Below are 13,110 nucleotides of genomic sequence, written 5' to 3' on the forward strand. Positions count from 1 at the left end.
TGACCTTTTTTACTTCTGCGCATGTCTGACCTTTTTTGTGACTGCGCATGCGTGAGAAATTTCCAAAAATATTTCTAAGTACAGAGTATGAAAAGTGCCTTTGACTTCAATCTTCAAACAGGTGTAGAATGGATTTGAATAGAGATATTTTCTTAAAGTTAACTGTTCCGAAAAGATGAAAAGGCGATCTAGAGCATGAAAACTTATTGGTATCAATGAAGTGTACGGCCGCACTTTCCGACCTCACTGAAGAAACGTTTGTGTGAGAGTGAAGCCTAATCCCGACATTAACCCCAACTCCGAAACTACAAAAGATAAAGACTTGCGGTTTTCATCATAGGCTTAATTCTCGCAAAGTACTGCCCCTAACGGGGTCGATTTATTAATTTCAAGCCAATCGAAGCATAGGATCATGTTGAGACTTTGAAAAGATCGACTTTGAAAAGTACCAAAAACCACAACCTGACCCCCCACCCCTCCAAAACTGTGATTTTTGAGAAGTTCGTGAAAAAACTTAATACGAAAATCTAATCGGTTAACCCCCTAGACTTACCCGTTCCAAGATAAAGTAAGGCCTTCAAAACAACGATTTTAACACATTTGGGGTTTTGGTTTGGGTTAGTGTTTGGGTTAGGGTTAGGGTCAGGGTTTGGGTCAGGGTTAGGGTCAGGGTTAGGGTCAGGGTTTGGGTCAGGGTTAGGGTCAGGGTTTGGGTTTGGGTTAGGGTCAGGGTTTGGGTTAGGGTCAGGGTTAGGGTTAGGGTCAGGGTTAGTGTAAGGGTAAGGGTCAGGGTAGTGGACTTGAAGGATGGTAGTGGACTTTGGCGAGGGTTAGTGAGGTGACCTTTTTTACTTCTGCGCATGTCTGACCTTTTTTGTGACTGCGCATGCGTGAGAAATTTCCAAAAATATTTCTAAGTACAGAGTATGAAAAGTGCCTTTGACTTCAATCTTCAAACAGGTGTAGAATGGATTTGAATAGAGATATTTTCTTAAAGTTAACTGTTCCGAAAAGATGAAAAGGCGATCTAGAGCATGAAAACTTATTGGTATCAATGAAGTGTACGGCCGCACTTTCCGACCTCACTGAAGAAACGTTTGTGTGAGAGTGAAGCCTAATCCCGACATTAACCCCAACTCCGAAACTACAAAAGATAAAGACTTGCGGTTTTCATCATAGGCTTAATTCTCGCAAAGTACTGCCCCTAACGGGGTCGATTTATTAATTTCAAGCCAATCGAAGCATAGGATCATGTTGAGACTTTGAAAAGATCGACTTTGAAAAGTACCAAAAACCACAACCTGACCCCCCACCCCTCCAAAACTGTGATTTTTGAGAAGTTCGTGAAAAAACTTAATACGAAAATCTAATCGGTTAACCCCCTAGACTTACCCGTTCCAAGATAAAGTAAGGCCTTCAAAACAACGATTTTAACACATTTGGGGTTTTGGTTTGGGTTAGTGTTTGGGTTAGGGTTAGGGTCAGGGTTTGGGTCAGGGTTAGGGTCAGGGTTAGGGTCAGGGTTTGGGTCAGGGTTAGGGTCAGGGTTTGGGTTTGGGTTAGGGTCAGGGTTTGGGTTAGGGTCAGGGTTAGGGTTAGGGTCAGGGTTAGTGTAAGGGTAAGGGTCAGGGTAGTGGACTTGAAGGATGGTAGTGGACTTTGGCGAGGGTTAGTGAGGTGACCTTTTTTACTTCTGCGCATGTCTGACCTTTTTTGTGACTGCGCATGCGTTTAGGGTTAGGGTTAGGGTTAGGGTTAGGGTTAGGGTTAGGGTTAGGGTTAGGGTTAGGGTTAGGGTTAGGGTTAGGGTTAGGGTTAGGGTTAGGGTTAGGGTTAGGGTTAGGGTTAGGGTTAGGGTTAGGGTTAGGGTTAGGGTTAGGGTTAGGGTTAGGGTTAGGGTTAGGGTTAGGGTTAGGGTTAGGGTTAGGGTTAGGGTTAGGGTTTAGGGTTAGGGTTAGGGTTAGGGTTAGGGTTAGGGTTAGGGTTAGGGTTAGGGTTAGGGTTAGGGTTAGGGTTAGGGTTTAGGGTTAGGGTTAGGGTTAGGGGGTTTTTACTAGACTGCAACTGAGTTGCACTAAGGGAGATAATTTGTTTTTAGTACAGACTTTGCTGATATGAAACGAATTTAGAAAATAAAATTCCAGTGACTTTGTTGTATTTGCGCATGTGCCTGAATTTTGATGGAATAATGGCGACATGATTTGTAAGCTGCATGACGTCATAGGACGTAACGATAATATCAGAAATTACATACATACATACGTACATACATATATACATACATACATACATACATACATACATACATACATACATACATACATACAAACATACATGCATACATACATACATACATACATACATGCGCAGAGCGACCAACGCATATACAGAGGAGATGATAATGCGCATTCATGTTATTTGCATAATATATGGTATAAATATATGTAAACAAAAAGCAGAGCTACATTCTAAAATGGTTTATAAGATGTATGTGCACTATACATTTATGAGGTCTGGAGGACATATGGTGGGGTGGTGGTACGTTCAAGGCAAGCGGTGCATACAAAGATGCAGTAATTAAGAAGTGGGATGTACAGAGCCACCATTTTGAAAGCGTTAATGATATCTTTTCATACTGTATATTCTTTAGGTCTGGAGGACATTGTGTAGTGATGGAGTTACACAGAGTTACTGCTTATGCGCATTCATATCATTTGGTTAATATGAAGTGTATATATGCTTTAAACGATCTGAGTCAGGTATGAACATTGGATCGAAATTTTTACTTTTTTTATTGATGTGTTCATGTGTTTGTGAAAACCAGAGTGAAACCAGATTTGTTAGCTGCATGACATTGAACGACGTAAAATAGTTTTTGGAACTGCACACATACTAACATATATGCATATAGATATTGATTATAACTCGGCATTTTTCATATCAGACCTCTTATCAGCCTTAGGTCATGATATCAGCCTGAGACCCGGATGGACTGATAGGGAGTCTGATATGAAAAATGACATGTTGTTCTTTTTATCATATACGTCAACAAGAGACATACAGACAAAGACTATTCTTAAAATGCTTTTGTTGTAATATACGTTTGCATTTTTTAATAATATACTTTCCTGATACCTAATATTTTCTTTTTGTTCAACTTTGTTATGTTTTACACACAAAAATGTACCATGGAGGTATATTTACCGGAATTTGCCGAATGACGTCAAATTGTCATGCGATACGTTACAGCAACGCATGCGATTATAAGCGGAAGCAGCTGATTTAAAACGGAAGCAGTTTATATAAGCAGTAGGCAGTTGATAACAAAAGTCATATCACACGGGTAAGGCAATTCTTCAAATTTGATGAATAAATATATGAACAAATTAGTGTTATCATGGGGAACACTTATACCATTATTTTTTATAAGTATATGATAAACATACATACATGCATATAAAATGCACACATACAAATAAATGTAAACACATAAACATAAAAACATACAAACAAACAAACATACAAACATACAAACATATATACATACATGCACACAGTCAGGAATTCGTGAAAACCCTGTGAGACGCAAAATCTAGTGTGATCCTATGATGCCATCAAAAGGAAAGATTGGATATTGTCATCTCGATCCTACTTATGATCATCGCCTAATGTTTTTATTGTATAGAATGCTAGTAGTTATATTATGCGTAATTATGAGCCCATCATCCCTTTCAAAATAGTGATCTCTAATCCTTCATACCACACACGGGGTTGCGGACTGAATATCGGTGTTAACGTTGCGATGGCTGCAATGTGAAAATTTGTAAAGCAGGAAAGGTCATAGAAGATCATATCACCAATATTTGCAGGGATATTGACATCCGGTTATTGAGTTTCACTCCTCGAAAAAAGTTGATTTCGTTCGTCCAAAAAATATTTTCCTACACATTTAGACCCCAAAAAAAACACGTGTTGTTAACATTGCAACTAGTGCTCATCTTTAAGGTATATTTACTAAAGTAACACGTCTTCGCAAACGTGTATTTGTTTAGCTATGTTTTGCAACAGAAACAAGAAACCAACTCATTTTCATTTTATTCTTCTTTAGATAGACTGGTAGGGTAAGAATAAAAAAAAAAGTTTGCCTTGTCATTGTACAACAAACGATAACTAAGGTAACAGGCATGTAGCAGGGACCCTAAGCGTTGTATGAGCCATAATATACCCCTATAGCATGTCCTGCTAGGTTTTTACGATGAAAAGATTCATGCTGATATGGTCAATATAAGCGGTTGGTGATCCGATAGTGGAGTAGTGGTCGAATTAAGTAGTTTGTTTCCTTATCATCGATATATTAACGTAAACAGACGACACATCCAATTATCAGATTTCCTTATCTATGAAATGCCTCATTGGTTTGCCTAAGTGGTGATTGGTAAATATTATACCTGTAATGGGTAACTGGCCACAAAGTGATTGTCTTGCCTTTTGGATATGATATTTGTATTTCCTTTCTTAGGAAAAGGCCGGGATGCTTCAGACTATACTATCAGTATTCAGCCGACACCGGTGCAATGATAGTGACACATCTTTTAGAACTATAACACACTCCGTTAAGTCTGTAGTGAAAATATCCAAGGTCAGTATGGTAAATACTAGCGGTTGGCTGCCCGATTAAGGGGAAGGGGTGAAATATAGATTTGTTTTTTTGTCATACCATTGTACAACTAACAATAACTAATGACAAAGACAGGTAGCCGGGAAACTTGGGCTTGTAATGAACTCTGATATACTTATATTACATGCCTAAGGGGTGAAATGGGTGTATTATTCCCTGTATATGCTTACAGGATGATTTTCTGGACTTTGGGGTTACTTCATCGTGTTTTCCTGCCTTGTGATGGTAGTTGAATCTTTTGTAAAAAAAACTTTATATAGTTAGCCAAGGTCTGAGGGATTGTATTTGCACCTTGTTTTATTTAAAATAGGCTCGGCTTGATCTGTATGGTATAGATCCGGCATCGGTTATGACAATATTTGCGGTTGGATAGCAGACATCCAAACATGGGTCGAATTAATAGCTTTTTTGTCTTATGCTCGTACAAGTATTGACAACTAAGGAAGTATGTAGGCAACATGAACCTTATCAGCGTTCGTATGAGCTATTATATACCCATATAAAATGGCCGACGTGGTATATATAGTGAAAAAATTCGGGGTCGGTATTGTCATTGTTTGCGGCTGGGTACTCGATTTAGTTCTTGGTGTAGAAATGAAATGATGTCTTGCTTTACGATTGTAAAACTTATGGTTACTAGGATTCAGGCAGGCAATTTGGACCGTTGGCGTTGTAAAGATATTTGATATACTGATATGCCATGTCCGCGGGGTGCTCGAGGAATGATATAAACCCTTATTGGTTGTTGCTTATATAATAATTTTCTTGGCTTTGGTATTGTTTCATCGTAATTTTCTGTCTTAACACGAGACCAGGACTTCTAAAACTGGTTTTACTAGCTAGAACGACCTTTGCCATGATATTTACACCTTGTTTGAACCTATAACAAAATAAACTTAGTCTATAGGGTTAAAAGGTCCTGGGTCAATATGTAAAATACTAGCGTTTTGCACCTAGATATAAGGGTAGCAGTCGAAAAAATAGTGTTTTGCCTTACGATCGTCCAAATAATGGATGTAGGAAGGTAACCGGGTACCTTAGCTTTATAATAAGCAATAGCATACATTTTTGGCATCCCTGCGTGATGCTCACAGAATATCAAACTCTTTTGGGTAATTTGCCATAGGGTGATTTTCTGGCTATTGAAGTTGGTTTATCGTTTTTTTCTGGCTTATCACTGGTCAAGTACTTTGGGAATACTAGTCATGGCCTTTGGAATTTCATTTGCAAGGGGTAATTTTAAGATAAGGTTACTGTTCAGGTTAAGATATTAAGTTATTGTTTAACCTTAACGTTGATTGATGGTTAGTTGGTTTGTTGACAATTCATATTTAAGGTACAGGTAAATTCAAGGTTAAAAAATTAAGTTCCGGTTAAGGTTAAGATAAGATTGAAGGTGATTTTTAACCTAAATGTTCATAGATGGTTAATTGGTAGTTGAAAATTCAGATGAAAGGTTGCGGTAGCCTTGAGGTTAATTCAATGATAGATAAGGTTAAGGTGTAGGTTAAGGTTAAGGTTAAGGTTAATGTAAAAGTTAAGATTATAGTTGAAGTTAAAATTTAGTTTAAGGTTAAATTGAAGGTTTGTCCGAACCCCGCTGAAGGATGATTGGTAGTTGAAAATTTAGATTAACGATTGAAATTGAGTTTTAAGATTGAGGAAGCCTTTAAGTTAATTGAAGGTTACAAAATGTCAAAGTTTCAGTTAAGTTTATTGTTTAAGTAAAGGTTAAGGTATGTTTTAACCTCATGATTTATTGAGGATTCATTAATAGTTATAAATTCAGATTAAAGGTGGAAGTACCCTTATGTGAACTATTATTGGTCTGTTGGTGTTTTTCTTATTTTGCCATATCGTTTTCAATTCAATTTCGATCTATTAGTTTGGCTGTCCCTCTGATATCGTTCGTCTCTCTTTTTTAACAATAATGGTAATGTTAAGCTTAAGGTAAAGGTTAAAGTGAAGGTATGTTTTAACCTTAATGTTCATAGTTGAGGTAGCCTTAATGTTAACCACATACCACATCTTCTTATATCTATTAATGTTAATTCAAGGTTAGAGAAAGTGAAGGTTTATGTTTAGGTTAAGGTTAAGGTTAAAGGTAAGGAAAAGGTTAAGGTTAATGTCAATTTTAGGGTATATCATAGTAGTTTAATTTTAAGGTTGATTGAAGGACAATTTTTGTACGGTAAAGGGTTAGGGTTGTGAATAAGGTCAAAGGTAAACATTATGGTTACAGTTAAGTTTAAGACAAGATTAAGCTTGAAATCAAACTTTCATCTTTGCGCATGTACACCTGGTAAGGGTGCGTGTGCAAACTGTCGAATTTTAGGAAGTTATTAGTAGAAAGAACACTTCTATATATTTTGTGTTATGGATTATAAATTAGTTAAACCAGGTAAGTAACATTCGTATGTCTTACTAATGGATATCAAATTAGTAGACGCAGGCATTTGGTATTTTTATTCACAAATTGAGACCAAATTTTGTATGAAAATGTTTTGTTTTAAACACTTTTCAGTCGACATTCCGGATAAATAGGGCACGTTATCTGTGCCAACGAAAGATATTATTATTTAACTAACTCCGAATTAGCCGACTTTTCGCTTGAGCATAGATAGATTGTCTGGTCTCTGTGGTGTTCTACATTACCTGAATTGAATGTAGTTATCATTCTTTTTAAAGAATTCTGTACAACGCTTATCAACGCTTAATTCTGTACTATATTTTTGTGTATTCGTCTATTTATTTTAGACATGGCGTTGTCAGTTTGTTTTTAGTTGATACCCTTTGGTATCTTTCGTCCTTCTTTTATCAGAAATGTGAAACTCAGAGTGTCAATTTTTGAAATTAAGATACAAGTATTATGTACACGATGTATACACCTTGGCAATGAATGTATCAAACTTAAATAACAGGCGTAATAATATAATAATATATGTTAAGAGTCCAAGCACCGTGACGACTATCTAAAATGTCTTATTTAAACAACTTGAATGAGTGCATTATTGGAATAATTCTGAAATTTGTAGATTTGCGAAGATCAAATAGAAGAATATTAAAAATTGAAGATTACATAAATAGTAAATCAGATCGAGAAGGGTTTTTGGTAAGAAAGATTGACGACATAAAAGGTAAGTACAAGTTATTCTGTTTTTTCAGTGTGTTAATATGTTGTTTCATTGTAATACCTGGATAGGTGTTTTAGAAAAGTTTACTTACGAATGATTTTTGTATCTTCAATCTATCTTTATTTGCGGTACCTTTTACAAGCATGCATTGTATTTCAAGTTTTGTTTTCTCAATTTGGTCTTTAAAAAAAGGTTATTTTTTTATTTTAATATGCATTAAATTCATAAACATGCGGTGAATATTTTTTTCTTCATACTTTGTTAAAAATTTTGAAAACAATAAATTTCAAATTATACATGTTCACTAGTATTAGTATTTAAGTATTTGTGATGAAAATATTTTCTAAAATGGTTTCTTTTTCGAAAAAAATATAGTTTACTAACAACATATTTATTAATATTATATTTTACTTAATCAATCAATCATCGTTATGTAGTTTAAAATGTTTTGAGCTGTTTGATGTGTATATTTGTCGTTTAACTTTATAAAAGGAAGAGGTGTGTTTACGACAAAACAGTTTGAAAAAGGCGAGTTTATGTTCGAATATCGCGGAAATTTAACAACAGTTGATCCAGGCTTCAACGAGTACGCATTCGAGTTTATTTGGAATTCAAGAAAATGTTGGTAAGTTTAAAACTTTTTATGCTAGATGAAAAATGTTCTTCAAAACCATATAGTAGCGGTTAGAACACGTAAATGACATACAGGTGGTATGGGCGTATTTCGCCATCTTGGATTGTAAAAAATCAGTGAACCTAATGTCTAGTTTCTATTAATTAAGTTAACAAAATTTGATGCAAAAATGCGGATAACTAAATGTGAACTGTTATTTGAAAATAAAACCGTTTATAAGATAATGATTATAAGTATTAACACTTTTGCAAGTGTAGATTAATTTTGGTTTAACAAATGCCATTTGAATGGAAGGTAACTCTGGAAAAAGTGCACTTTTCTGAAGGAATCTACATGGAATTTTCCTATTTCGTATTTTAGCCGAAAAAAAACGTACGGTGACTTTATCCCTTCTTTTGATATTCTCAAATCATTGTCTTGATGCTATCTTTTTGTGTTTTATTTTACAATTCTATCAAGTAGTGTAGCTTCTAATTGCATACTGATGTTATTACCCGTATACGCCATACACAATGTGCCACAACCTGTAGCTTGATAAATTGCACGGTGACCTATCGTTTTTAGTATAGTTTGGAACAGATATTAATATACAATAGGTTTTGGCAAAGTGAGCGAATTTTATCCTTTCATTTTAGACTCCCATACCACCTTAAGGAATTCAATACGTTGTTTTTTTTTATTGATTATTCATTTTTTTGAATTTTGGTAATCATGCAATTGCAAAAATCTTCGATATTTCAATTGCAATTATCTGCCCCTTTCTATCACACAATTTCTTTTTCCGTATAGAGTCGACTTTATAAATGATCCTTTTTAGTAAAATTGCTCCAGATCTTTTATATTAATATCACGCTATTTAGATATATTTCTTTAAGTTGATTTATAACTCATCATTTATCAAAATCAAGGATACCAGAAATAAAACCAGTTCTGGCCTGATTCCCACATTGATGTATATTAATATATCGAAAATTACCTCAAACCTTTCACCGACTGTTAATTATCACTGATCAATAACTTTTTTGTTTACCTTTAACTTACAGCAAACTTCAAACTGAACTTTTACCTTTAATCTTAACATTTACTATTGACGTTAACCCTCACATTTACTTCTAACCTTAATCTGTAACCTTAACAGTTAATTTTAACCTTAATCTTTAACCTTTCCAGTTACTTGTAACATTAATCTTTAACCTTATCATTAGACCATAACCTTAAATCCTATAGCTTTTACCATTCACTAGAATCCTTACCTTAAATAATTTGATACCTTCCCATCAGTAAGCTACAGTTTAACAGTAAGTTGTTCTTTCCATCTAGGATCGATGCATCTAATGACGACAAATCCTTGGGAAGGCTCGTAAACGATGACGAGAATGATAGTAACTCTATTGTTAAGAGAATAATTGTCGGTGGTCTTCCCCATCTTTGTTTCTTTGCTACAAGAACAATCAGCGAAGGTGAAGAAGTAACATTCACATATTTTCAAGGAGAATATGACCAGTTTCCTTGGCGGTTAAAGGTAAGTATTATGTACTTCAGGATTTGTTAATGACACAATTTGTGAATGCATACAGATAGCGAGTCTTGTTCAAGTTTAAAGGTTAAAATTTAAGGTTAAGGTGATGGTTTTATTAAAAGGTTAAGATAAAATCCAAAAGTTAAGGTTATAATGAATGTTAGGTAAAGGTTGCTGTTGACATTCAAATTATGTATGCGCATGTGCAGTTAACAGAACGCTTCTGTTAAAGGTTAGTTGATCGTCGGATAAGTGTTTTTCTTGTGATTGAATTATAATACCATTGTGGAGAAATTTTCATGAAAGGTAAGCATTTACTCCTTTATATCAGAATCATTCTAAGAATTGTTTAAAACGACGCCTTTGTCCATTGATTTGATTAAGCACACATAGTAAATCTTATGAAAACTAAAGGTTAATCCTTGAAGTTTAATTTACGAAAACATTATATCATAGTTAATGTTAAACTTTTATCATTTCTGAAACCAATACTTCAGTATACATTTACATATCAATATCATAGCGTGGTCAATTATCACACTCATATTTATAAAAACACTTCTCGTAAATAAAAAAAGAAGATGTGGTATGATTATTAATGAGACAACTCTCCACTGCAGACCAAAATGAAACAGTAATTAACAACTATAGGTCACCGTACGGCTTTCGACAATGAGCAAAACCGATACCGCGTAGTACGCTATACAAGACCCCGAAATGACAATGTAAAACAATTCAAACGTGAAAACTAACGGTCTTATATATGTACAAAAAGTATACGAAAATCAAATATGTAACACAGCAACAAACGACAACCACTGAATTACAGGCTCTTGACTTAGGACAGGCACTTACATACATAATGGGGTGGGGTTAAACATGTTAGCAGGATCCCATTCCTCCCCCGAACCTGGGACAGTGGTTTTAAAGTACAACATATGAAAAACCTATACAAATCAGTTAAAATAGGCATAAATCATCAGATGAACAAAAATACAAGTGGACTACAACACCGCACTAGAAACTTTTTTCTCTCTTTACATGAATGATAAGTTAGGAGTGACACAATTTCCCTAACTTGCTCTCACCCTTACTTCTTATTTTGTCTCATATCGGTCTGTTGTATACAATTTGACAATTAATCTTTAGAAATAACCGAAATTCCCTTCATATGTCGAAATTTAATAACCGTGACAAATAATAACTTATTTTTTTTGTAAAAAAATGGTCTGTTGTACATTACTTGCAACCTTGGATGTTACTGTTTGTCGTGAATGTTTGACTGATCCATGAGTAGTCGTTGCTCGGTGACCTATAGAATTCGTCAGATAAGCCAAATAAGCTATGTGAGAGTTACCGTTACAACGGTCAGCGATCGATCAGTAGATTTATCTTATGCACGGATCTGACGGATACGTATATGTTTAAAATTCTTATGTAAACCGAACTCCACAGTGTTTACATTCGATGAACACTGACCTCCACGAAGACACCTTTACTCGTTTAGTTGTAATAAACTTAATTGCAATAACAAAAAAAAAAAATAAATATGAATTACTTTTCACACATCATGTGTATATCTTCATATTCTTTAATTTAAATTTTAGCTAAAAAATTAAATAAGTGCAGACTAACGATATGCTTATGTACCACTCATAAGCGATAAAATGTAATCATTTAAAATATGTACTATATCTAGCAATTCATGTCACTAGATGATAAAAGTAAAAATAGTATAACATTAAAGAAGCTCAGAGCTTTGTTTGTCTTGATTAAAAGTGTTGTTTTAACTATTGTTTTGAATTACTTTAATTTCTTCATTTGATAAAAAGTAATGTAATCTTATTTATAATTATGTATTGTAATGTTCTCGAGATAAGTGTTTTCTTTGAATTAAAAGCTAATCAGAAATAAAAAAAAATAAAAATTTTGTTTTTGTAGAATAAGAATGCAGTTATTGCTTTATTTTAATACAAATTATAAACTGTCAAAAGATTTCAATACTTTTTCTACATCAGGATTGGTTGTTCTTCAGAAAAAAATAGACTGAATATTAGGGAAATGATACACAATTTAATGCAAATATTTCATCTCATATTTATAATGATTCAACATCAATTGCAAATAGTCTTTAAAATGTCTTTTGATAAGTAATTCTGTATAAGATTTGATTTTTTGAAGGATACATATGTCAAACTTTTGTTTTATTGGATCAAGAATGCAATCATTTCTGCCTTTTCAATGGAAATTATTGACTGCCATTGGATTTTTGTACTTTTAACAGTTTTGGATTGGTTGTTTTTTTCATAAAATTAAAAGATTATCAAAGAAAATATACTAAAATGGTGTTTGCATTGTTCAAATTAACCAAAGTATTCTTCTTTTGATAAAAAATGATGCCATTTTATTTGGAATTAGTTATTTCAAAAGCATTTATATAAGTCTTATTTACGAATTTAGATCTCATCAGAATTAAAATACTCAAAGTTTGGTTTTTGTTGAAAAAGAATGCAGTTATTGCTTTATTTAAATACTTATTATAAACTGCCATAAAATTTCAGTACTTTTTGAACATCAGGATTGGTTGTTTTTCATTAAATAGGCTGAATTTAAGGGAAAAGATACTAAATTTTTGTACGTGTTGCCTTAAATGCAAATATTTCTTCTCATTTTTCAAATAATGCAACTTTAATTGCAATCAGCCTTTAAATATGCCTGTTGATAAGTTATTTTGAATAAAATGTTATTTTTTGAAGGATAGATATGCTTAAATTTTTGTTTTTGTTGAACAAGAATGCAATCATTTTTTTCATTTTCATGGAAACTTTTGACCACCATTGGATTTTCGTACTATATATTGTTTAGGATTGGTTGATTTTTCATAAAATTTAAAGAATATCAGAGAAAATATACTAAAATATTGCTTGCATTGTTCAAATTTACCAAAACTATTCTTCTTTTGATAAAAAAATATGCTATTTTATTTGGAATTAGTTATTTCAAAAGCCTTCATATAAGTCTTATGTGAGAACTTAGATCTCATCAGAATTAAAATACTCAAAGTTTGGTTTTTGTTGAAAAAGAATGCAGTTATTGCTTTATTGTAATACACATTATAAACTGCCATAAGATTTCAGTACTTTTT

General features: G+C 33.7%; 2 protein-coding genes across 2 annotated transcripts in view; both read left to right on the plus strand.

The window, feature by feature from the left end:
* Positions 1-13,110, plus strand: part of LOC127731792 (uncharacterized) — a 117,540-nt gene that overhangs the window by 81,021 nt on the left and 23,409 nt on the right. The gene's annotated exons all lie outside the window — the stretch shown is intronic.
* Positions 7,718-13,110, plus strand: part of LOC127731836 (uncharacterized) — a gene marked incomplete at its 3' end in the record, with an annotated part of 32,123 nt that continues 26,730 nt past the window's right edge. Inside the window, exon 1 of the mRNA XM_052240677.1 lies at positions 7,718-7,815. The remainder of the gene's footprint in view (positions 7,816-13,110) is intronic.

The sequence above is a fragment of the Mytilus californianus genome, unplaced genomic scaffold (genome assembly GCF_021869535.1).
Source record: "Mytilus californianus isolate M0D057914Y unplaced genomic scaffold, xbMytCali1.0.p SCAF_20, whole genome shotgun sequence".
In the NCBI taxonomy this organism is placed as follows: domain Eukaryota; kingdom Metazoa; phylum Mollusca; class Bivalvia; order Mytilida; family Mytilidae; genus Mytilus; species Mytilus californianus.